A 25,862-nucleotide genomic window follows, 5' to 3' on the forward strand; every position below is an offset into this window, starting at 1 on the left:
TCATTCCGTAAATACGTCTGGATAAAGAAAGACAATCTATTTTGTTAAAGCACCGTTTTAGAACTTATCCATTATGGGTGGAAAATATTGGGAATAATCATTCAAAATTCTAAAGATCACCATCCTCAATCAGATTTAAGATTTGCCAGATTTGATTATTATTTCGTATTCCACTTTTCTTGATACGACACAAATGTAAGTTGTGTTCGAATCTTATTTATAAGGGAATCCTGGAACCATGTGCCCATGACGACAAATTTTGAAGGAAGGACAAAAAAGTTTTATGTAAACCTGTAAATTGATTTCTAACTATTAGACAAAATGGAGTCATAGTTTTGGCAACACTGATGATATTATTATAGGTACTAATAGAAGTATCATTTGACTAGACATTATGAACGTTCAAAATCCACAATATGCACCTTTAAAGTATTTTGTCACTGTGCGTAAAGATCATCCCAAGTTCTGAAGCAGGTAGGTTGACAGAGGAGCCCAATCTATCCTGTCCCCTCAAAATGTGAACTCTTACACCGAGAAGTTAAGATATGCTTAGTATGATACACGTCCTTGTAAACGCATGTTCTTAACTTTTGATTCCAGTGACTCAGTTGGTTAGTTAATACAGGAAATGAAACTGAAATGTGTCCAAGGATTGAGAACACATGCGATTTTTGTATACATATTTTTCATATCTTGTTGAAGGAAGTAAGGAGGGGTTAAAACGCCTTTACGTACGTTTCTGAATCAAACTAACATTTTAAAAATAAAGTAGCCTCTTATTAAAAACTCAAGACCCAATTTAGAGAACAGTACGGCATAAAAGAATCAACTATGATAGTAAGTGTCTTCCTACGGACGGTCCGATCCGGTCCTCGGAGAAGCGGGATTATCTCGTTCTATTCTCATTCAGTGCGGCTTAGGAGCTTGCTCAACCTTTCGAATAATAATAATAATAATAATAATAATAATAATAATAATAATAATAATAATAATAATAATAATAATAATAATAATAACAACAGGCCAGAGCATGTTGCTGACCTCTGCATCTCATGTACTGAAATCATAAAGTGCGGAATCTCACTTTCACCACACCTGAAAACCACAGTGATTTGTTGTGAATACGGGAATGTACCTTGATATTGAGCGCATCGTAAGGGAGGGGGACAGTGGTAAACGCGACTTCCGGTGAAATTGAGTTATTAGTTGGAATGGGTTGGGATTGAACCATAGAACAGAATGTAGGTAGTTTAATTTCGGAAACGTACTTGGAGATAGCAAAGGAAGTTTGTTTGGTATGTGTCATTGCATTGTATTGCATGGGAATGTTGAACTTCGTTTGCCACTTCACTCGAAATGTGACTTACCATTGTGTTCCTCCGAGACGATCATTTGTGGTTGAGAGATAACAAAAGCGATTTGAACCTATGGGTATTAAATGTTTGTATAATCTTTGTTGTATTAGTTTATTGATTTATATGGCAAGCTATTCAAGCTATGGCAAGCTATGGCAAGCAACTCTGAAATGAACTAGGATTTTAATTATGTAATTTTACTCATTCCTTCTCCAGATCTATTCTAATGTCCCTTGATTTATCAAAATGTGTTAGCATTATGTATACATTTAATATTACTTTAATTATATTCAATTAAGATTTAAATAGATTTCAAATTAAACGGTTAAAATTCCATTTCATTTCAAAGAAAAGATGAAATTACTGCCTTATAAAAATCAATGAGATAAAATAAACAAAAATGGTGCAGATATTAAAAACAATTAAAAAAATGTTTAGTTGTTAAAAGCTGCAAGTTCTATTTTGTTCTGTTTTTCAGTTTATGTATAATGTGAAGGCAGCTCAATGTTAGTGGTTCCACAAGAAGTTTCGCTACCATTACTCTTGCGCTCTCAATAGTGGTAATGGAGAGATATTATGGAAATATTATATAATAAGAAAATTGCGCACGTAGTGGTTGAGAGGAGATGAGTACAATGTCCTTGAATTCTTTCGTGCAGCTTTACACGCATATTTTGCAACTTTCAGAACACAGCCGCCTGGAGACGGGAAGAGAAACTGCTAGCATTATATATATATATATATATATATATATATATATATATATATATATATATATATATATATATATATATATATATATATATATATATATATATATATATATATATATATATATATACGTATATGCATGCTCCTTTAAAAATGCAAAAACTGGACAGTTGACATTAAATTATATTAATTTAGAATAGTTGCTGCACTTGAAAGAAAATTCCTTAAAGTTTTTGTGAGTGATCAACCAACTGTTGTCGGTTTACTCCACATTGGGTAAATTAAACACTGATCAAAAGAAGTGTACTTTTCTTTTGAGTTTTTCAGTATACTCGTATTTGTACTTTGGAATTTTTTTCTTTTTTTGTCGATCATGCCTAAGGTTAAGTATATATAGAGTGGTCCACTGTTATGGTCCTTGCCATTTCATACTTTAACGTGAGCACCAGCATTACTAACTGTCGCATTCGAAGTGCAACGTTCATAATAGACTATAGCAGCATATCGCTTGGCGCGAACGCACACTCCTCCCTAATTACTGTTTCCAAAGCCGTGCCAGGCGATATGTTGCAACGCTCTCACACGAATGTTGGACTCGATTTTACTAATGCAGCGGTTTTACTAATGCTGATGTCCACGTTCAAATATAAAATGGCAATGACTATGGCACATTATACAATTGAAAGCAACTATTTAACTTAATTAATGGGAGATCTATAGTGTACTAAGATAGGGACATAATAGTAGATCACCCTGTATATAAGAAAAATGTTAAGTTTTTTCGTTCTGTATTGGAATGATCATTCTAAAATTTAACCCTTCTATACCAGTAGTTCTCAGATTTTTATGCAACAGTGCCCTTTGCTTGCCCAGGGCACACGTAAGTTTTGGATCCCTTGTCACTTAATGGTGATGCTATGGAACTCTTTTTTTTTTTCACCCCAAAATTTGGAACACTTCTGAATGAGTTCAACGGTTGGGATTGTATTTCAAGAACTTTATCCAGGACAGTTAGTTAAAAAAAAAAAAAAAAAAAAAAAACTTTCCTGTTGAAGATTGCAATGACCATCTGGAATTTAAATTACTATTTTGTTCAGTCCAACTGCAAAGTATGGTAGATTCGCAAGGGGGCATTTGAAAGAATTTTGAAAAGATGAATAAAATTACATCTTTAGTCCAATGTCTTGCGATTATGCCATGTAGGCTAAAAGAGACGGATGATAAGTGCAAGTGAATTAAACATCAAATGAAATGAGAAAGCGTGAGAAAACGAAGAAGATACCAAAGAAAACATTCTGCCACTATGTTTGTTCATCACAAGCTCGTAAGATTCGGGGTCGAACCAGCGATCTTTCCCACTGGAATTTACCTCTGCATCACTAAGTCACCATGCTCCCATGAGAGAATGCAGCATAGTGACTTAGTGATGCAGAGGAGAAATGTTTTGCTATTCGTTTTGCATAAAAAAAAAAAATAATAGTATAATATAAGACGCATTGTTGGCGAATTTTATGTCTTCAGTGTAATTCCCTTCAGCCCAGCGCCGTAACTTAGAATTTTTTTGGGTGGGGAGCAAGCATTAATACGTGTATTTGGGCCCCATACAAAAAGTTGTTTTTCTAATTATTGGGCCCCGTCTTTCCATCTTTCTCTTACTCTTTATGGGCCCTCCCGCACGGCAAGGTCTGCGGGGCCGTTAGTTACGCCCCTGGGCCGTTTCATACACGACAAATTAATTAAGGGGACAATATTGACAAATCTCAAAGCCATACGAATTAATATTATTTCTAGGGCCTCTAATAGTAGATATTTGTACTGAAATGGGCCCACGACTTATTTTTGTTTTATTTACCTTTTGTGTGCTGTTTTGTTTATTTAATGTAGTGTACCTGATTGATGCTTCATTTATAATTACACGTTCGTAATCGTATATGGAATGAGAAATTTTGTCGTAAAGTGAGCCCCGTGGAACGGTGAGGAGCTTCCCTAGGGGAAGTTGCTCCCCCTGCCCCTCAAAAGTTACGGCCCTGCTTCAGGCAGTTGATTTTTCTTGTTTTCACTTCAGTTATTCGTTGACCTGCATACAATTAATAATTTCCGTAAAATGTGCGTAGACGAACCATGCTAATGTACGTATTATATATGCTCGGTTGAATCATATAAAAAAAAAATGAACCTCCACATCTTTGTCAAAACTCCTCTACTCTCATTTATATGTTGTACTGGAGTAAAGAAATGAGCAGAATCCGTTTTCGTTTGTTTGAACTCTTTCTTCTAAATATGCACTAGCACTTATAAGCAATTTTGTATAATATGGTGTTCTCTAGTGTGACACTGTAACATATGAGGTGTCATAAGGATTTTAATATGTGTCGAATGTCATTTCGCACACAGGTGGCATACAATGTACTTAATATATCCGTCACAGGGAATGCATCAGACACGGCATGATGTACGGTATTCCACGAGGATCATCCAGAAAAAAAGCAGAACATTTTGGTGTGAAACACATACAACAAATAATGTATGGATGTGTGCAAAGATTTATGGTGCAGAAACGACATATCTTGCACTATTTTCCAAGACATTCGCCATAGATCACTTATCATAGCATATATCAGTTTTCTATACCGTCATTGTACTCTGTTGCCACCAATGATTTAGCAACCACTTATGACACCGTGTTTGAGTTCATCAGGAGTGGGACAGTGCTTTTCGGAAAGAAGGAACATAAGACCCTAGCACGCAGCATACTCCTCCTATGGCGCTTTAGTTTCTTCGAAGCAGCGGGACCGTGCAGACTTGAACGTGAACGCTGTCAAGTTGTGAAGCTTTAGCATATGCAACAAAATTGAGAATTTTGGCAACTGTGAGATTAAGAGAGTTATTATATTATAAAGTTTTTGATTTCCATTTGAAGTTGAAAGACTCTCTGTTCGAAAAGTACTTTCTCACTTTCGCGCTTTGAATATATTGGTAACAATGATTGTATAGAAAAACTGATATCACGCTATATGGTAAATGCTAGAACGTGTGTGGCGAATATGTTGAAATATTAAGGTATGTACTTGTTCTACCATTAATCTTTTGCACTCATCTGTTGTCATTTGTGCCACGCAAAATTAACACGGATAACGTCAGGGGTACCATGATACGCAGAGCGTCATGAGTATATTTTTGGGGTGAGGAGTGAGGCAGAAATCTCTCAACTAATTTGATTTTCCCTAAAATTATTTTAAAAGTTCATCTGAAACTAAGAATAATGTATTGGAACTACCTCGTATTTTCTCTAATAGGAATAATTAGAACTATTGACGGGAGATAGTATTTCATATTTTTAGGGGGGGGGGAGTTGTAAATTCATCGCTTCAAACGTTTTCTCTAATCTAGGGTTCCAAAACACTGCCTAGTCCTGGTATATTGTATTAAAAATAATATGATTACTCGAGGAGGGACTCCTGTAGTATATTTCATATTCCGTTTTGTGAATGGTAAGAACTATTCATCCACAGGTAGTATGCGAATTACCGAGATTTAAATGGAACACCGTGTGGTATTGGATGACTTCATCAATTCTCCACTCTGCATGCTCAGCGTCATGTGCAATTTGGGAGGTGGAGGACAAAAATATTTCACGTAATTTTTCATCTAAAACTGGTTCATTTTTCCATTTAATACTTTAAGAGTAATTCACAGTAAATATTCTCTACTCCTGGGCATGATGAAATTATTCCGAGAAATAGTGATTGATTTCTAGGAGGCATAGTTACCACAAAGATCTGGTGACTTGTACTAAAATGTTCAAAATATTCTCCCGTAATTCATTCGGAGGGTATTGGGAGTGAGGACAGAAATACAGTATTTACTGGATAATTATTTAAATGTAAGAATTCTTTATATTCATTATGAATTGAAGAGAAAGGAGAGAAATTGACATTGAAGAAGAGAAAAAGCATTGACTAACTTTGTCAGTACTTGATTTGGGGAGGAGATATCAGAAAATGTGGAGCGCATCAAAGATCGTGGAAGAATGACACCGCTGGGAACCTAGAGCATCTCGAATTTGTCTCCCAATAATGCTATATTTTTAGCATGATGAGGGCCCAATAGAACAGTGTGCTGAACTGGTAACGTTGCATTTTCATTTAACATAGGGCGTTTTGCCAGTGTGGATCCCAAACGGCTTTTACGATTGGAAAAATTCCACAATTATACATTGAAAACCCATTTATTTCCAACAACTTTTCTCTCTTTCAATTTTTTCACATGTTTACTCATAGCGGAGTTTGCCTATGGCCCCCGACTTTTGATACACCCTGTATATATGCTCCATGACGAAATAATACAGTTACATGTTTGACATCGACAATCCTTGTATTATGTTTAGAATCTGACAATTTTCAATCGCCAGAGGAGCAGCACATTTAAGTATTTTTGAGTGGCGACGTACACGAGAGGCAACCAGCACGTTAAGGCTTCACAGGAAGTGACGCCGAGTTTTTTTTAAATGGAATTTCGGCGAATATGAAAATGGACAACAAGTACATGTATGACAAAAATATACATGTCGTGACGCCAAAACATGAAGATGGGAATGATAATAATAGATTTAGTAACATATTATTATGTACGCGTAAGTTTCATAATTCGTAATTTCAATAGGGAAGTACAAAACACACACGCACCATATACATATACATACAGCATGACATGTTGACACTTCATTCCTACGAAATGAAAATAATGTATTAAGTATTATATTGCACTATTTACAGATATGATCATGTTAAATCGTAGCCACAGCTTTCTGAATTATAGTAAATAACTTTGGGACAATAATAGTCGTCATCATATGTATTCTGCCATTATTGGCGGGTCATTTGCTGCAACTGAAAAGCTTCTATGCTTCATGGTGTTCCGCTAACATCTTCGTCTTCACGTACGAGTTTACTGTTTTGATATCGTCCATTAATTGTAGTCTCTTTCACCTCCTCACTCTCTTTCCTGCTATTATACCCTCTAGCACATCCCTCATGATATACATGTAGTTCCTTCTTAGCCAATGTCCCAACAAATTTCCCTTCCTCTTAATAATATCGAAAATTGTTGTTTTCTCCCCTACTGTTTTTAACACCCTCTCATTAGTTTTCCGTTCGACCTAGCTAATTAGCTCCATTCTTCTCCACACCCACATTTCGAAAGTTTCCACGTGTTTTTCATCATTTTTCCGTAAAGTCAATGTTTCTGGCCCATACAGTACAATACTCCACACAAAGCATTTTATGGTGTCTTTTTCTCAACTCCTTATTCAAGGTTCCACAAAATAGTATTTTCTTTCTCCTAAAGGCTTCTTTCGCCATTCCTACCCTTGCTTTAATTTCACGTTCACATATATCATTACTAATAATACTACAACAAAAAATATGCAAAACTCAGAAGATATTACCTACAGAGTGCTGTTTATGAACTGATAATTTCTTCAATACTCCTCTTCTAAAGACTTATGAGATTTTTTTTTCTTTTATCGGGCCCCAACTTTCTGCACTATATAAAGCGTCTTGAAGTCAAATAATAGTTCATTTAATAGCATTTCATTTGTAAAGTATTTCATGGCGAACTTTTCAAAATTGCCAAAATATTTGTTGTTACTATTTCACACATCATTTCAATTCGCACACACTTGTTGTCAGTTCAGCTTGTTTTTCAGCCATTGTTCATCACAGAAAGATGAACAGAATGAGTTCGAGAATTACATGGGTCAAGCTTTGAAGCTATTATGGAAACAACTTAATTCTTTTAGAAAACTCAATTAAAGTACTGTTTAGTTTGTTCATAAAATGGCAATGGGCAAATTAAAGCGTCACTTTTTGCCTCCCCCACCTAGTTTCCGCGAACCCATTTGAACTAGAAGTACGTAATGTATGTAGGTAAGCCTATTCTGTTCCGTAACCGAGACTTCCAATATTTCATGTACAAGCTTCCTACTGAATTCAGCACGTTTCCACGTAGATATTTCTTTTCCAAAAAAGGAAAATTCAATCTGTATTCTCCAGAATTAAGTGTGTAAATATTGATAGTAATGATTAACATATTCCCTTTCCCCTCCCTGCGTGTTTTTACGTATATGGAAATAATAATAATAATAATAATAATAATAATAATAATAATAATAATAATAATAATAATAATAATAATAATAATAATAATAATAATAATAATAATAGTGCAATCTTTCGCAGGAACAGAACCTCAATAAAGTGTAGTGAGAATTTGGCCGCTACAAGGGAAATATACACATATTTTGTTAAAGGGCATAATATTCGTGTTTAAGCCTTCATATCCTATAAAGTTGCTTATAACTCAGGTTATTTCAACACAAGCCATCACCATCATCACCTATTCCTCATGCGGTATAGTTGAATAATAAAGATAATTAAAGGGTTTTGGTTAAACCAATTTTAACAATTACTGTCGCTGAACGGGAAATCCATAAATCAATCAACATCTTCTTTCAGAAAAGGACATCATTTTTTTTTCTTCAGAACCCAAGCTAATCAAAATGAATGGATTTCTTTTTATCCTTTTACAGCAACGGATGGATGTCTCGTCGACACAAGACGATTTTGAAGACAAAGGGTGGTTCGTTTTCCACCTAGCCATAAAAACATGTTTTATTTAGAGACACTCTCTCACATACACGGTTGAATGACAGTGTTTTACAACAGCCTTTGAGTCTACATGTTTGACCAGAATTTCAAGTTTGTTTGTTCAAAGAAGTTGGAGCATAAAATCCTGAAATGAGGACTGACTTTTGACTGGATTGGTTGTATAGTTCAGCCATGATGTCCTTGATCACCTGCTGAAAATTTATAGCTTTACCATTCTTCCGAATCCATCCATACATATTTATATAGTCTTCGTGTAACACCTTCGTATAGGTACTATGATATTTCGTATATACTTCTGCTGGTAATCATACCATTAGCAGAGACATTCAAATTTGGAGAAAATGATCCCCTGGAGAAAATGATCCCCTAACTTATCTTCTTAATGCAGCAAAGGAAATGTAATAATAATAATAATAATAATAATAATAATAATAATAATAATAATAATAATAATAATAACTGGTAGTGATAGTGGGAGTAGTACGTATGCATTTTACTATTTCCTGCGGATATTAAATAATAAACGTTTTTTGTATATCACAAACAATATCATCAAAAATAAAGTACAGAACAAGTAATGACAAATATATCAAAGAAGATAACTTTTTGAATGCGTAAGACTTTTATTAAATACTGAATTCGTAATGCCATCAAGAAAGGGAGGAATTGGAAGTACATACTCCACAAAGTGAACCGTCATTTTCATGGGAAATCACTATATTCATATCGTAGCCAAGTATTACTCAGATCCAGTCCATTTTTTCGTATTTTTAAACATGCCATTTTAATTAGAATCAAGTGTGTGTGTGTGTGTATGTGTGTGTGTGTGTGAGAGAGAGAGAAAGAGAGAGAGAGAGAGTAGCAAAAAGAATATATCTAGGCGAATACGATAAAACTAGATACTATTTGATTTAACAGTAGTTTGAAACCACTATGAAAAGATAAAATATAAAGTTTCGTATTTTTTTTTTCTAGTGATCTAGTTTCTGAGAAGTCAACTCGGGATTTTGCATCTCGAAAGGCAATTCATGCACTTAATATCTAGGTACAGTATAATAAAATGTCAGAGCACACAGTGCCTCGTTGTTGACAATTTTGAGATAAGTTCTTGCTGTGTGGTTCGCAGTGTATTGGTTTGTGTTATTGAGAACTTTAAATGCACCTGAGCGAAACGTTGATTTCTCGAGCGGATTTTTACCACCTATCTTTACCTTTATGTGAGATTAAAATCTTACACTTCAAGTCCTACAGTTATGCTGTGTAGGGTAAATGAGACAGTGATAATGAGAAATGAAGACTAGAACAAAGACGTCATAAGATTGATTTATTATTCATTCAGAAAGTAACTCAAAATATTTTGGACTATCCTGACTTAGTTTCTTCATTAAATTTCCATGTTCCTTCATTAAAAACACGTAAAAATACTAGTCTCTATTACTGTAAAAAATCAAAGACTATTGTAATATATTGATGAAATCACCAATCTGGAGAACAATAGCTTTGTATAATAGAATATGTGAAAATAACAATGAATTGGATATATGTGATATGTCGCTTAAAAGAAATTTAGAAAGGCAGTTATCAAGAGTTCCGAATATGCAATTATGCAATCTACAACACTGTAATTGGGCTATATATAGCCTGTTGTGTTGACAATAAATAAATAAATAAATTTAGAAAATGGTGGAATGAAGAAAATGAGAGGAAACGGGAGAACCCGAGAAAACCCACGCACACGTTGTTTGTCCATAACAAAGCCCACGAGGCGCTATCTGGGATCGAACCAGAGAGCCCATTTATGTGAGATTAGAAGAGAACCATTCGCTCATGAAGAAATGACAATATTATATTGGTTTTTGTTGTCATAGAAATAATTCACTCCGGTAGTAAATTATGATTATAGATGCATGCATCACATTTTGCGATAAAAGTTTTCATTTGCATGGAATTTCTATGATTTTGTAAAGCAAACTGCCGTGTGATATCATTAAAAAAAAAAAAAAAACGCTGATAGTTGTTTGCAATCGATTTAGCGTCCGAAGAATAGGCCTCATCTTCGTTAATTCTCTATTCAAACCGGAAGTGGTTCAAATCTTTCCGATTTCAACATTTATCACTGTAGAACAAAAGTGGTAATAGATAGCGACAAACTATTTTCTGCAATCGGTGTAACATCTCAAGAAATGGTTGAATTTACCAGTGTTTGTTTCAACACTTACGTATTTCCATAGATCAAAAACTTTTAAGAGATATCGAGAAACGGTTTTTTTTTTTTTTTTGTAATCGATTCAGTGTCCTAGGAATAGGTTCTATGTCCTCTCTTAACACTCTTTTAAAACAGTAAGTGGTTAAAATTAACAGTTTTTTGTTTCAACCTTTATTGTCATAGAACAAAAAAGGTATAGTAGGATATAGTAAGTAATGGCCTTTTCATATGGATTCAGCGTCCGAGGAACAGGTTCTATCTTTGATGTTATTACTCTATTGTAGCCAGTATTTATAGATGTACTACTTCAAGTCTTGAGTATTGAATTTACATAGTTTGGAAGACAGCCGTAGTTTCACAGTGAAACGAAACTTACTTGTAAATAATTCCAAATAGTACGTTTCACCTTGATTTTTCTCATTACTACACGAAAAGATATTGAAGAGAAAATGCTTTCAATAATAATAATAATAATAATAATAATAATAATAATAATAATAATAATAATAATAATAATAATAATAATAATAATAATAATAATAATAATAATATCAAAGAAAATCGGCCATTCGACAGAACAGAGAAAGTGCAAATCGGTGGGTACACTGTAGTTTGAACAAATTATTTATATAGTTTTTAGCTTAACGTTTAACAACATAAATATTTTGCTAAAATTTTTAATAGTGTTAGCAATAATTGTTCTGAAAATGTGATAGGTTTCGAGGAACAAAATTATGATTTAAAATTTATGAATAAACTAAAACTTCATTACAACTATACATAATATTTGTTGCAGCCGCTTATATTCAAGAGAGAGAGAGATCGTTTAAAACGATATTCACACATTTCTCATTTCAAAAATTTTGACAATATATTAATAAAGAAAGAAGGAATTCTGTAAATAGTGATGTTAGACCAACATCATATTTAAAAATAGTTGTTTACGGCTTTACTTTTGTAAGCTAAACTGTCTGAAGTTCAGGATAAAATGTTTCCCAAACAGAGTGATATGTAAGGAAGACAAGATTTTCTATCCCCCCCCCCATAAAAAGTTTTGTTTCTTAGTTTACGGTACTTTTTTTTCCTTGCCTGGCAGATTTGTATTCAGGCAACCAGTAAAGCATATATCAAAATGTATAACTTAAAGAAACTTGAAATGGTTAGGCAACCAAAACGACATTTGGGATATGGTGGTTGCATAACATACACTTATTGAAAAAATAAGGCAATGCCAATTTGAGGTGATTTTGAGTTTTACGTCCCGTTCAGCAGCGAGGCTATATGAGACGTGGACCTACTGATTAACGTGGAATCCGAACCACATGAGCTCCCGCCGGGAATCGAACCCGGGTCTCCCACGCCAAACAATGCCAATTTGAAAACAATCAAGACAGCCAACTCTAAACTGAACATAGGGCTCACAAGTACTGGATGTGTAAACGTACTTTCTTAATTGTAGAATCTACTACGGGGAAACGAAAGTTACACCTAACCAAGAAAGTCTTTTTTTTTTTTTTTATAAAAACTAGTTTTTTTTATCGGACTCGAAAAAGCTTCTTCTTCTTTCTTTTTTTTTTAATTATCTCTACATCTCATGCTGTTGGCTCTTGGGTTGACCGATTTCAAACCTGAAGGCAAGAAATGAAGAATTAGTACTTGAATACAGAAATACATCATAACTTTGTTTAAGCTCTCATTATTTGATTTTCTAGGGCCAAGTATTTGCACTGCTTACTATAAATATACCACATTGACTTGACCCCTAATCTTTCGTTGCAAGCGCTGCTATCGGCTGAAGGAATTCCAGTCGCTTTCTCTCGCTTAGCAACAGCTGAACCCTTATTGGCTCAACGCGTGGGTGTGTGAGGGTGTGAGCTTTAGTTCGCATTTTTGCCACGGCTCAAGACATTTTGGCAGCACAATAGCTTGAACCAATGAAAGACCATTTAAAGCACATTTCATAGTTTTCAGTGCACTAAAACTTCGTCTACACTAATATATAAAACAATGTGTATGTGTGTGTGTGTGTGTGTGTGTGTGTGTGTGTGTGTGTGTGTGTGTCAGTGTCTGTCAGTCATCATATTTTAGCAGAGAAAGGAGTCAAGTAGGGTCACCACATTTTTTCACAGGTATTTGTGTTCACCGGATCTAATCGCGTACAAATCGAACTTTTTCGATTTTCGATTCAAGGAGGGATTGAGGGGTCACACGTTCTGGAGGTTCAAAAAGTATAGATTATCTCAGAAGCATAAACAACTTTAAGATTGTTCGAATCCTCGAATATTCATTTGCAGAAAACTATAAATAAGAGCGAATTGCGGCAGCCTGAAGGATGGTTGTTTGGAGTATAGCATCCTTACAGTCAAAAGCGCACCCATGGAGGGGTCCACCGGGTCCGAATCCCCCAAAACTTCCATACTTAACATATATTTGTACACTTTCTCAATAAAATTATACTTGTTTAACAGAGAAATGATTGATGTAGCATGGAAATTGGATGTTATACTTCACCTGTACTCTTTCTCTTATATATATATATATATATATATATATATATATATATATATATATATATATATATATATATATAAACTAATTCTATATTCTTTTCTGAAAATATAAGTGGAATTGTTTTACAGTTACTTATCGTCTTTTCGGGTGCAGAATAACACCCATTCAATACTAAATAGATAGTGCCATGTATTATTGGACTCTACTCAAACTTTTACTCCTCCCAATGGGTGGGAGCCTGCCTACAGTAATCATAATACGCACCAAGTGTAATGTGTGTTTTTCCAAGTTTTCATGTTTCGGTGATAAAATGCTACAGCCAGTGGCGGCTCTTGAGGGAAATCATATCAGTAAAACATTAACTTTAATCACTGCAAGCTAGGGGAAGAAAACTTCAGAAATTTGTGTACAGTCTGCAGCAAAAAACCTGCAACATGAGCATTAAGTTTATTGTGAAACGACGAAGTCTTTTGCTCCAAAATAAGTGTGCATGGGTGCATGCCGAGGTTTATCCTGGCGTGATTCGTGCCACTTAGACGTTATGTTGATTCCCTGCGCTGATAGGTGTAGTTTCACAATAAAACTTACATGCTCATGTTGCAGGTTTTTTTGCTGCGGACTGTACAAGAATTAGTGCGTTAGGTAAGGTCCTTCCCTTAGCTTGTAGTGATGAAGTTTTTTTCAACGTGACTTCCCTCAAGAGCTGCTGCTGACTTTGATAAATCATTCACTTACATAAACTCTGAGTGAAATTTATTGCATAGTTTCTTAGTGTATTTTATTTTCTCGTTTGTTGCATTTGATCTCTGACCAATTCATGATTAAATTTCCAAAGTTTTATGCTAAGTTCTTTTATTATAATTCAGATTCCTCAGTTAGCATGATGAGTTTAGTTGGCATCGGTACTTAAACATAGCACTTGTCTGTAAAGAGAGAGTAATGTAGTTTCAAACAATGTCAATACTTATTCTATTTTGACAAACGAGTATCATATGCAGAAGCTGGTTAACAATATAAAATTGTGGTCCTCTATTTGTGCTGTATCAGTTGGCTCGAACACGCTTGCAGAACGTGTATGTTTCCGTATGTATGTGTTTTGTGCGTAGCCTGAGCTCCCATCATACTCTATATGTAGATCACGTATTGTCGGGTAAGGAGATATACCCTTTCAGGCATCTTCTGCTTCTTTTCCTACAAGGTCATTCTTTCGCTCGAGCAATTTCGGTAGCCCGCATAGCCGTTCGTTATCTTGAGGAGTCATATATATAAGCTATACAACACATACAGATCAAGCATACGTATTCTATGCAGTTAGCAATCCAAGTTTTTAATGCATTAACTTGCTTTTTCTTACGAATAAGTTTTTCATATATGTATGGAACACTCATACCCGATATTGTCACTTTTAGCATTGCATAATTATTCCAGTATACAATTGGAATATTCAGTTTAAGATTCAATTTTAAAAATATATATATATATTATACTTACGTTACTGTTGTTATATGATTACCTTTTTGCTGTCTGAAATTAATATAATAAATACACGATGTAAATTTTGGTATTCAGATAAAATGCTTTTAAGGAGCAGAATAAATAAATAAACGTAATTTCCTTGATGTCTGCAAATACTGATCGAAACTCGTAGACAGAGCCAGATTTAGGGGGTGCACTTGCACCCACTTTCGTTATAAATATACACTATCTAAAATGACAAGATAGCAGTGAAAATAACAACACTTTCTGAAATTTCTGCCATTATATTTCTATTTGTGGCTTAAAAGAAAGCAGAGCTTTGTAAAGGCAATAGTTTAAGTCGTTTTTCTGAAGGTTGAGGAAAATAGTTCACCAAGGAAAACAATATAACATTTCTTAAGAGTCTTCATCCCGTTGAAATTAAAATACCGCTAATTTTACAGTAATTATGTGATATCTTCAAATAGATAAAAGATAATTGAAATATGGAACAAGAGCGCCCTAGACAATATTATTTTGCGTGAGATACCGTTATCACAAGTCACCTAGTGGCTTTCCGTTTTCAGCTGTTTAGAAACGTGAAAATAAATGCCGATTTTCAAAATGGCTCGAAATCGAAAGCAGATAAGTGAGTCGTGATAACGGTTTCTCATGTAAAATAATATTGTCTAGGGCGCTCTTGGTCCACATTTCGATTATCTTTTATCTATTTGAAGATATCACATAATTACTGTAAAATTAGGGGTATTTTAATTTCGCAGGAATGCAGACTCTTAAGTAGGGAAGAAAACAGAAGCCAGGAGGAAAGAATATTTTTTTTTCCTACATGCCACTTATGACCCTCTAAAAATACTCCCCTCCATTGTATGCATCAGCGTTATCAAGAGTAAAGAATATTGTCATGTGGTCACTTTGAAGAGTTTCGGTGTGATTGGTTACTTTGGTAGTTATTGGTGCTCCTCCGTAAGACAATCCTGGTAGGGATGGTACCGAGACCGAGACTAGTCTCGGTCTCGTCTCGGTCTCGTCTCGAATTATCGAGACGAGACCGAGACCGAGACGGACTTTTATATACCGAGACGATACCGAGACCGAGACGGACTTTGAAATACCGAGACGAGACCGAGACCGAGACAGGCCTCTATAAATCGAGACGAGACCGAGACGAGACTTAGGTCAGTCTCGAAAGTCTCGGTCTCGTCTCGAATATTGATATTGATAGATACTAAAATTGCCTTCACTCAAAATTTCTTTCGTTGCTATGTTAGATAATATGAGAACGGATGACTGATGTACAGTGGCGTATTTAGGGGGTGGTTATCGAGCTCAAACCCCTCCCGAAATAAATTTGTGATCATTTTTTGCATTGCACGTACAACGCAAATGTTTCTTCCTCGTTCCTCAAGTCTCTCCCGAAACAAAATCTACTGCTGATGCAAATAGAATTCTCTCTCTCTCTCTCTCTCTCTCATATATATATATATATATATATATATATATATATATATATATATACATGGTCGCGGCCCCCCAGGGCTGCCCTGCATAGGTTCCCGGGGCCCAACTTTAATTTGAAATGGAAGCAAGGGGTGAGTGGTACCTCATTCGATAGATCTTTAAAAACCAAAAAGCGTTGTGGCGAAAGACCTTTCATATCGGGCATTGTACTCAAAATGGCCGCCAAGATATGTTGCCTCTATCAGATACAGTAAAACGTGCAGTACCACTAATATGAAAAGGGTTGAACATAAATGAACCGAACAAAAACTCAAATAGAAAATGTCATGTGGCACATCGATTGATATTGTCGCGGAGGCTTCCAGGGCTATCCTTCATGGGGGCCCAGGGCGCAACTTCAAAATTGTAAATGGAAACATGGGGTGAGTGATATCTCGTTCGATATATCTTTAAAAACTAAAGAGTGCTGTTGCAAAAGATTGTTCAATATTTTCAAAATGACCACCAAGACATGGTACCTGCATCAGATAAAACGTCCAGTATCATTAATATGAAAACACCAGAACAAATATCCGAATAGGAAATCACAGAGGTATTTATCATTCTATCTCTCGGGAATGTTGCAACAGATGATTAGAAGAAATCTAACTTTTAGAAATTTATCCTAAGCTCACTCCGTAAGTGAGTGAAGCGGGAAGGATCGGTGAAATTGCAGATGAGAGCCTTAGTTTTTGCAAATTGTATCTACGAAACAAAGTTATTTGAAATGTGTTTTTATAAGAGATAAATGTCTCTCTAATGGGATAAAGTAGGTAAAATTCTTGTTAAATGGTATCTTCCATTTTGATTGCAGGCAATGGTTTGATGCAAAAATGAATAAACTGAAATGCGAAACAAATTTGTCGAACAATGCAATTTAAGAACAATGTGTACAAACGTTGGTTTTGTTCAACAGTCGTCTGCATGATATTGGTTCGCTTCTTTTCCTTCTATGTCTTCTTGCATGTGATAGAATATGAGTTTCACTGAGATGTCCACAGTTACATTCCGAATAACTTTCAACGGTAATTTCAGTTGTGATCATTTGTAACGAAACGGTACATACTGATGCAGATATGTCCCAAAAATCGTTGCACGCATTGTGTTAAATTATCAGGGGTGGGCAAAATGTTGTTAAACTTGAATTTTATCTTAATTTTATTCACCTTATTTCACTTTATTTTTATTCATTATAGTACCAGTCATTTGTACACATAAGTGTTTCAGACAAACCATATCTATTGCAAATAAAAGTGAGGTTCTCATTTGAGATTTTACCATTCATTCCCGCTTCACCTACTTACGGACAGAGATCGGAAAGATAATTTTCTATCATTTCCTCCTTTTCATCATGTCAATTACACTTTAATAATCTCTTTCTCCGTTGCATTATACTCCAGCCGTGAAATGATAAATACCCTCTGTGCTTTTCCTATACGAGTTTTATTCTGTTCATTTATCTCCAACTATTTTCATATTAGGAGTCTAGTGGTACTGGACGTTATATCTGATACAGGCACCATGTCTTGGCGGTCATTTTGAATACGGTGACCGATATGAAAAATCTTTTGCCACAACGCTTTTTACTTTTTTAAAAAACTATGGAACGAAGTATTACTCGTCCCATGTTTCCATTTAAAATTTTAAAGTTTGGCCCTGGGACCCCATGAAGGGCGGCCCGGGGAAGCGCCGCGACAACACCATTCGGTGTGCCCCATGGCATTTATGTTCAACCGTTTACGAGATATATCCGTGGAAAGATTAAAATGGGCCATCCTGTATATATATATATATATATATATATATATATATATATATATATATATATATAGAAATGCTGGAATTTTGTACCAAGTTGGGAAATTCTTCTAAATACTCTGCAATATTAGATAAACATACAATGTTGCTAAAGCAAAATAAAGTTGTATTTTCTCAAATTGCGCTACGTAAAGTATTACATATTTCTAATTTAGTTATTTAACAAAACCACAATAGCCCATACATTATTTAGTGTAACAAAGGACAACACAGTATCACTAACATCAACATTTTGGAGATCTCTAATAACTCAAATGGTATGGCCGGTGCAATGCGCATCAACTGTATCTTAGCGTTAAATACTATGATCATGGAATAATACATTTCGAATGAATGAAGAAACAAAATTTCAAGAAACGGAAAATTTAAATGTTTCTAAAGACTTCACTTCCGAAAACGCGCTGACATATCACGTCTCATCATGTAGATGCTTCCAAAAGACTTAAATGCTTATAACGCCATTTACAACAATTATTTCAAATCGTTTCAGAGATACCAAACACATTGGTAGTGATTGTTATACTGCTTAAAATGACGTACAGTAGAGCGTCGATTATCCGAACGTCGGTCAACCGAACGACCGCTTAACCGAACTGTGTACTCGCTCGCACCTGTTATGGGGCGTTTACACTTAGTCGATTTGCGTTCGATTCAGTTGAATTGACGTCACTTTCAACTTAATCGACCGTGTAAACGGGACTTCAACTTAATCGCTTGTTGATCGAAGGCGACTAATCGACTGGCAACTGAATTAAAAGACGTTCTATTTTCTGTGGTTGAAATAATTGAACACATCCATCAATCTGATTCAGCCTAGTTGCTTCGATTTAGTGGCAAATGCAGCGAGTCCATTTAGTCGTGCGACTAAATCGACTAAGTGTAAACACCCCATTATGGGGAGTTTACACTTAGTCGATTTGCGTTCGATTCAGTTGAATTGACATCACTTTCAACTTAATCGACCGTGTAAACAGGACTTCAACTTAATCGCTTGTTGATCGAAAGCGACTAATCGACTAGCAACTGAATTGAAAGACGTTCTATTTTCTGTGGTCGATTCTATTTTCTTCTGCTATAACACCGCAAATTGTACCAATTACTTTTTGCTTGGACATCTTTAAAATTGCCAGTCGATTTCGAATCGACCAGAGGAGAGCGAGTCGACAAGCAGCATTCAATTTCGGTTGAAACAATTGAACACATCCATCGATCTCATTCGGCCTAGTTGCTTCGATTTAGTCGCAAATGCAGCGAGTCGATTTAGCCGTGCGACTAAATCGACCAAGTGTAAACGCCCCATTACTCTCCCACCCTACCGTCCATCATTCCCCTCACTCCCAAACCAAGTTTCCCACAGTAGTCGCCGCACTCAGCCAGCGCTGGCGGAACATTGCTTCTAATGGGGCCTTCATAAGGCGCTGCTGACCGGCGAAGCCGCCAGCAAAATGCGTATGTAATATGTACATATTTTTGTTTAATAAACTGTATCACATACTATATATTCCTACTAAAGTTGCCTTTGTACGTTACTTTGTAAGACTTAAAGAGATGCCTGTTTTTATGGATAAATTTACTGTACAGTACTTCTTTCTGGCAAATAAACATGTACAGTTCGATTATCCGAACAAACCAGTTTTCCGAACACCCATGTCCCCCAATTACTTCGGATAATCGACGCTCTACTGTATTTGTATTACATTTTTATAATGATTATTGCTTTCCTTAGCTTCTATAACATTACAACAATAGTTTTTGGTGGTTTTAATTACAACAAGTTGCAGTTACATTATTTTAAGCAGTGTTGCCCACTTGAATAAATTGCTAAATATTATTCTAAATATGTGCAAATAACGTAGATAAACTGCAAAATATTTTAGAATTACTCGTAATTTGTTTTATGATGCAAGAATACTTTCAAGAGACGACGTTTTTCATAGTCTTTGGGCTACTTATAATGTTAATGTTTAAGTCTTCGTTCCAGCAATACATGTAAATGCAAATTGTAACTGAAATTAAATGTAACTGATACATTTTCAGTAACACTAGTTGTTCCCCCTAAGCCTTAGGCCTGGTGTACATTTTATATTAAGACCGTGCTTAATTAAAGATTCTAATTGCACCCTAATTATATTTCACTTGTTTTAGTTTGACCACCGACCTCAAACTCGATCCATACCATATAGCTATATGCAATTATCCAAAGACTTATAGTTAGTAATACACAGTGTTCATTCTTGTTTTGTTTTGTTTTAGTTTAACGTCCCACAGTTATGCTAGGGCGGTTAAAGGAGACGTGGAGCGAATGATTATAGTGGAATCCGAACCACTTCGGTCGTTCAACTTTACCCCTACCGCAAATCGAACTTGGGACCACGCTAACCGAAATCAAGCGTGCTAGCCGCTAGACCAAATGGGGTCCTCACATTGTGTTGATTTAAATCATTCAGTCAGTGTTGCCAGATCCGAAGATTAAAAAGTAGCGTGTCTGTACTCCGAAAGTAGCGAATTCGAACTATTTGTAGCCCAAATATATAGAAATGAATACTGATAGTGCTAATTAAATAATTTAATATGAGCTGGAAGATGTGCTGGACGTATTGCAAGAATAAATTATGACCGTCGGACGAAAACAATTCTAGACTGGATACCACGAGACAAAAAGTCTAGGAAACCTCCGCATACAAGAAGGTGTGACGAAATCAAGCACCACTGAGGAGTAACCTGAAAAAGAATTGCCCAAGTTAGATAGTTGTTGGAGAAGACTTGGAAAGACCTTCATCCAGCAATGGATTAATAATGGTTTATTATGATGATGGTGATGATTTTATTATATCTGGACCTCGGAGGTAACCTAAACCAAGTCATAATTTCGTAATTTTAGAGAAGCGAAAAACCGGTTTCTCAACTGAGACCTATAGTACTGTTTTTGAAACTTACTAAGTAGTTACAAAGTAGTAAGATGCTTTCAAACTTATATTATTACACCATTAGAAAGAACATAGTCTATTAAAAAAGTATTGTTAACTCAATTTCAACCAAAAAGTGACAGCATAGTCTACCTCGAAATATATATATATATATATATATATATATATATATATATATATATATATATATATATATATATATATATATATATAAAACTTTTACTAGGTAAGGTAGGGTAAAAATGGATCCAAAATTTAATGAAAGTCGTAGAGCGAAAAAAATATATTTGACTATTCAATCCATCATGTTGCAGCAAAACTACGAAAATTAATATAAAAGAAAACTAGAAAGTTAAGAATCACTTGTTCTGGCGAGTGAGAAAAAGTAGATACAGATAACTCTAATTACCTATATACTTATATCATATGTATACGTATATAATATGTTTCGCAAGTAATTTTTAATCAATATAAAATTTCAAATGAACGCAAGATTAGTTTTCTCGAATAAAGATTACATGCACCGTTGAGAGCTCAGGAATAAGCTTAATCTATGTTACGGCACTGGATATGTGCTTACGTAATGCATTACGACCTTATGAACTTGTATAAGAAACAGAATGCACTTAAAATGAGATGCGAACTATGTGAAACATCGGACTTTGAATCTAACTTGTTTTGTGATCCAACTCGAGACCTCACATAGCAAAGATGAGTGTAGTAGCTCCCACCACAAAGTTCAGGGCGTTCGTGTTATAAAGTGTCAATTAAACACGGAAATGTGAAACGGTAATAAAGCATTTCATCAATTTGAAACAAAAAATACGTATTTTGTAGTAATAATTTACCCTACTTGTTAAGATAATGAACGTTATATTCTGTTTTTAAAATGACAGTCAAAGCAGAATGTGTTAAATAATAAATGAGAAATTGTAATTTTTCAATTTTGGTACGATTTAATATATTCGTGCTGCTATGTGTTGTGTTATCCGTTAGGAAGTATTGAACAATTCTGATTCAAAGGAAGGAAATAAACTACTGTATAGTACTGGAGTTAATTTAATAGAGTTTAATAGTATAGGCAGTTCTGAGGCTATATAAGACAAAGTCTATTGCTGAAAGTGAAATATGGGTTACTATTAGGGTTTTAGGGTGATATACCCACTGATCATTGAACCTGGAATACACACATGGAAAGCATTAGCACTAGCAAATTAGCTATGAAGAGGTACACCATACCATAATTCTAAGTCAAAATGAAAGGAAAAATGAGCGGAAACGACAGACTATACGAGAATAATACTTTCACTATTTTAATGTCACACTATTTATTTCGAGACTTTCGAGACTTTCGAGACGAGACCGAGACTTGGTACTCGAGACCGAGACCGAGATCGAGACAAGCATCTGTCGATCGAGACGAGACCGAGACCGAGACGGTGATTTTTTACTCGAGACGAGACCGAGACCGAGACCGTTATTTATCAACCGAGACGAGACCGAGACTGTGCAAAGTCTCGTCTCGTCTCGTCTCGGTACCATCCCTAAATCCTGGATCCAGCCCTGTTCGTAGATGTAAATATTAATTGTTATACACTGACAACGACTTAGAATTAGGATCTTATAAGTATATAAAATTAATTTCTAATAATTTAATAACGTTGTTTTTTGTGTTTGTTTATAGTTAATAAGTATCTCCAACACTCATTTCTCAATTTTGCTACATAGGAACATAAAGTGCAACAAATGTAGTTTTGAAGCAGTAAAATGTGTTGTACAGAACGACTTCCGTGCATATATTGTATATCCTAACTATATATATAACTACATGAACTGACAAAATAATGGGTACTTTCGTTTGACGTGGAAAGTTGAAATTTGGCATGATTGTAGCCTTCCGAGACTAATCCACAGGTTAATTGCCAACCAAAGAGGGGATGAAGAAATTCCCCGTGTTATTTAAGTGGTTTTTTTCGACCTATAACCTCATGTTTTAGGTACTTGGAATTGAAATAAAAACTTGTAATTCGGTATCTTTGTACGTTTTCGTTAGCGTTACGTAAGTAAATCACCAAAAAATTAAAAATCCAATGTTATAGTGGTTTTATGGGGAACTGAAAAATCTTTCTTATGTTATTTATATGAGATACCTTTTACACCCACCGGGAAGAAGGTGAAATCACAATAGAAACGTGTTAAAGGAAGAGAGAAAACAATACGTGAAGTAATTAAAAACTATAGTTAGATAAACTAAGTATGACATTGGGTTGAAGTTATATTGAAGGAAGAGATACTATATAAGGTGTCCTATAAGGGAAAAGATTCGTTTCTTGATTAGAAGTTTCAACATCCCTTTTCAGGACCTAGGATGCAGGAGACAAATGACCTACAACGTAACATGGACTTCCAACCATATGATCTACAAGGAATTGAACGCAGGTCTCATAAGCAAAAGTGGCTATACTGACAATATAACCGTGAGGGAGCTTTGAAAAAAAAAAAGAGGAAGGAGTAAAGATTGCAAATAATGTATATTTGAAACTGGAGAGCACTAGTGCATGAATTCATGGCGAATAACGTGAAACAAATGACAATACTTATTATGATGGTATTGTTTCGTTTAATTAATTAATTATGATACATCTTATAAAGTTCGCTCCTCACATATTCAACGTTATAGTTAAGTGTTGTGAAGTCTGTGAGGACATTTTATCCCCGTTAAGAGAGAGCAAAGATTGTGAAGGAGCAGTTTGATCGTGACAGTAGCTACAGAAGTGTAAAGAGAGTGTAAACAAAGGAGCTGGACGACCCATTTCCCACAGTTAGCGGCAACCATCTAATTGTACATAACAGACTCCCGGCCGACCGACTATCAGTAACACCAAGAAATGGAAGGGAAGAAGGCTTGTTGTAACGGTGAAAAAAGATAAATAAAAGAAAAGAAAAAGGAAAAACATGAGGAAGAATGTAAGGATAACTTTTAAAAAAATAATTTGATAGAAAAAGTACAATCTACTTTCTTAAATATACTGTGTATTAATCGGTTCTTTTGTTCCAAGTAAGAAGTATTTAGTTTGTGGTTTATGGTGGTAGAATTTATAAATTTCCGATGTCGTAGATATTTGAAAATGTTAAAGCAAGCAACGGTCAGCTTTCCAATAAACATTTTCGCTAGTATGTAAGAATAACAGCCAATTTTGTGGCCGCACTGCATACTGCTTCTCTAAGACCAGCGGAGTTAAGAAATGCTGGTAAGAAGAAAGATGAGTTCGTGCTTATCAGTTTATGCTGACGTGGCATTAACGGGAGGGAATCCGATGTGCTGACCACACATCACTCTCAAAGTGCCACAAGCCGACTGCAGAGCCCTAGTCTCCTAGATTTTTGTATATATATATATATAACAAGCAGAAAATTACGGATACGTTAAAATTTCTGGTAACACTTTCGACAAAGTGGACACCCAAATATCTAGGAGAAATATTAAGAGACGAAAACCATATCTACAAAGAAATTAAATATCAACTGAAAGCAAAGAATTCGTGTTATTATGCAATCCAAACTGTTTTTGTCTTCACAAATTCTGTCGAAGAAGCAAGCTTAAAAATGATGTCTGTTGTGTTGTCTGATTGTGAAACGTGGTCGCTTACTTTGAGAGAAGAGCGCAAGCTGAAAGTATTTGAAAATAAAATTCTGAGGCGAATATTCAGCCTCAAAGAGGGATAGGAATGGGAAATGTCAGAAACTTCATAACGAGTAACTGTTATTTATAATGTTATAATAAATTATAACGTCGGAGTCATAAAGTCTAAGAAGCTCAGATGGTCAGGCCATTTAGCCAAAATAGAAGAAAGTAGGACCGCTCTCAACTCATTTGGAAAAAGACCATTAGAAAGACCTACGGTCAAATTGGAGACCAATATTAAGATGGAATCCGCAAATGTAGGCATACAAAGTGAAAACTAGAACCAGTTGGGTAAGGACAAAAGTCAAGGAGAGCTTCTGTGGATGCGGCGTAGAACATTAGGATGTCATGGGCCATAGAGTTAGTTAGTAAGAAGCAGAAATATATGTAGATACTAGAAGCTATCAAAATGTATTATAAAAAAAGTTATGGAAATAATTAACTGTGTAGAATGCAAGAACAGAGTTAAACAGGCCGGAAAAACGAGGTAGAAAAAGACAGGGAATTTATAGATGTTCAAGAAGATGTGACAAGGAGAGTGAGAAGAAGATGATTTCAATCAAAAGCTTATTTTTCTTATGTCGAGAACAGATTAGTATAATTTCAGAATAAGCCTATGTTGTAAGACCCCTAAAATTAGTGCAGATCACTGCCACAGTATTGGTACAGTATACTGTCTTTCTCAAATTACGGTAATGCATAACAAAATAAATATTATTGATACCCAATAATAACAATGGTAAGTTATTATTTATTAATTCATATCATATTACACGTGTTACATATTGCTGCGCTTTAGCAACGGAGTAAAGTTACAGTTTTAATTGTACTGTAAAATCTTAGAATACACGTAGTTTCTCTCGCAGAAAATTTACAGTGCTTTGGTGTATACTTAATAACAATGTCGTGGGAGGGAGTACTAAATTTTAATTAGCATAAATAAAAACTCCTCTTTTAAAACTAATTCCCTATCGCAAATGCAGCTGTATTTTTAAAGTTCTCTGCTAT

At 35.1% G+C, this 25,862-nt stretch overlaps 1 protein-coding gene across 2 annotated transcripts in view; it reads left to right on the forward strand.

Moving 5' to 3' along the window:
• The window catches only part of LOC145668296 (uncharacterized), a 259,797-nt gene that overhangs the window by 141,409 nt on the left and 92,526 nt on the right, over positions 1–25,862 (forward strand). The gene's annotated exons all lie outside the window — the stretch shown is intronic.

This window comes from Thermobia domestica, chromosome 13 (genome assembly GCF_964235325.1).
Source record: "Thermobia domestica chromosome 13, izTheDome1.hap1.1, whole genome shotgun sequence".
Taxonomy (NCBI): Eukaryota; Metazoa; Arthropoda; class Insecta; order Zygentoma; family Lepismatidae; genus Thermobia; species Thermobia domestica.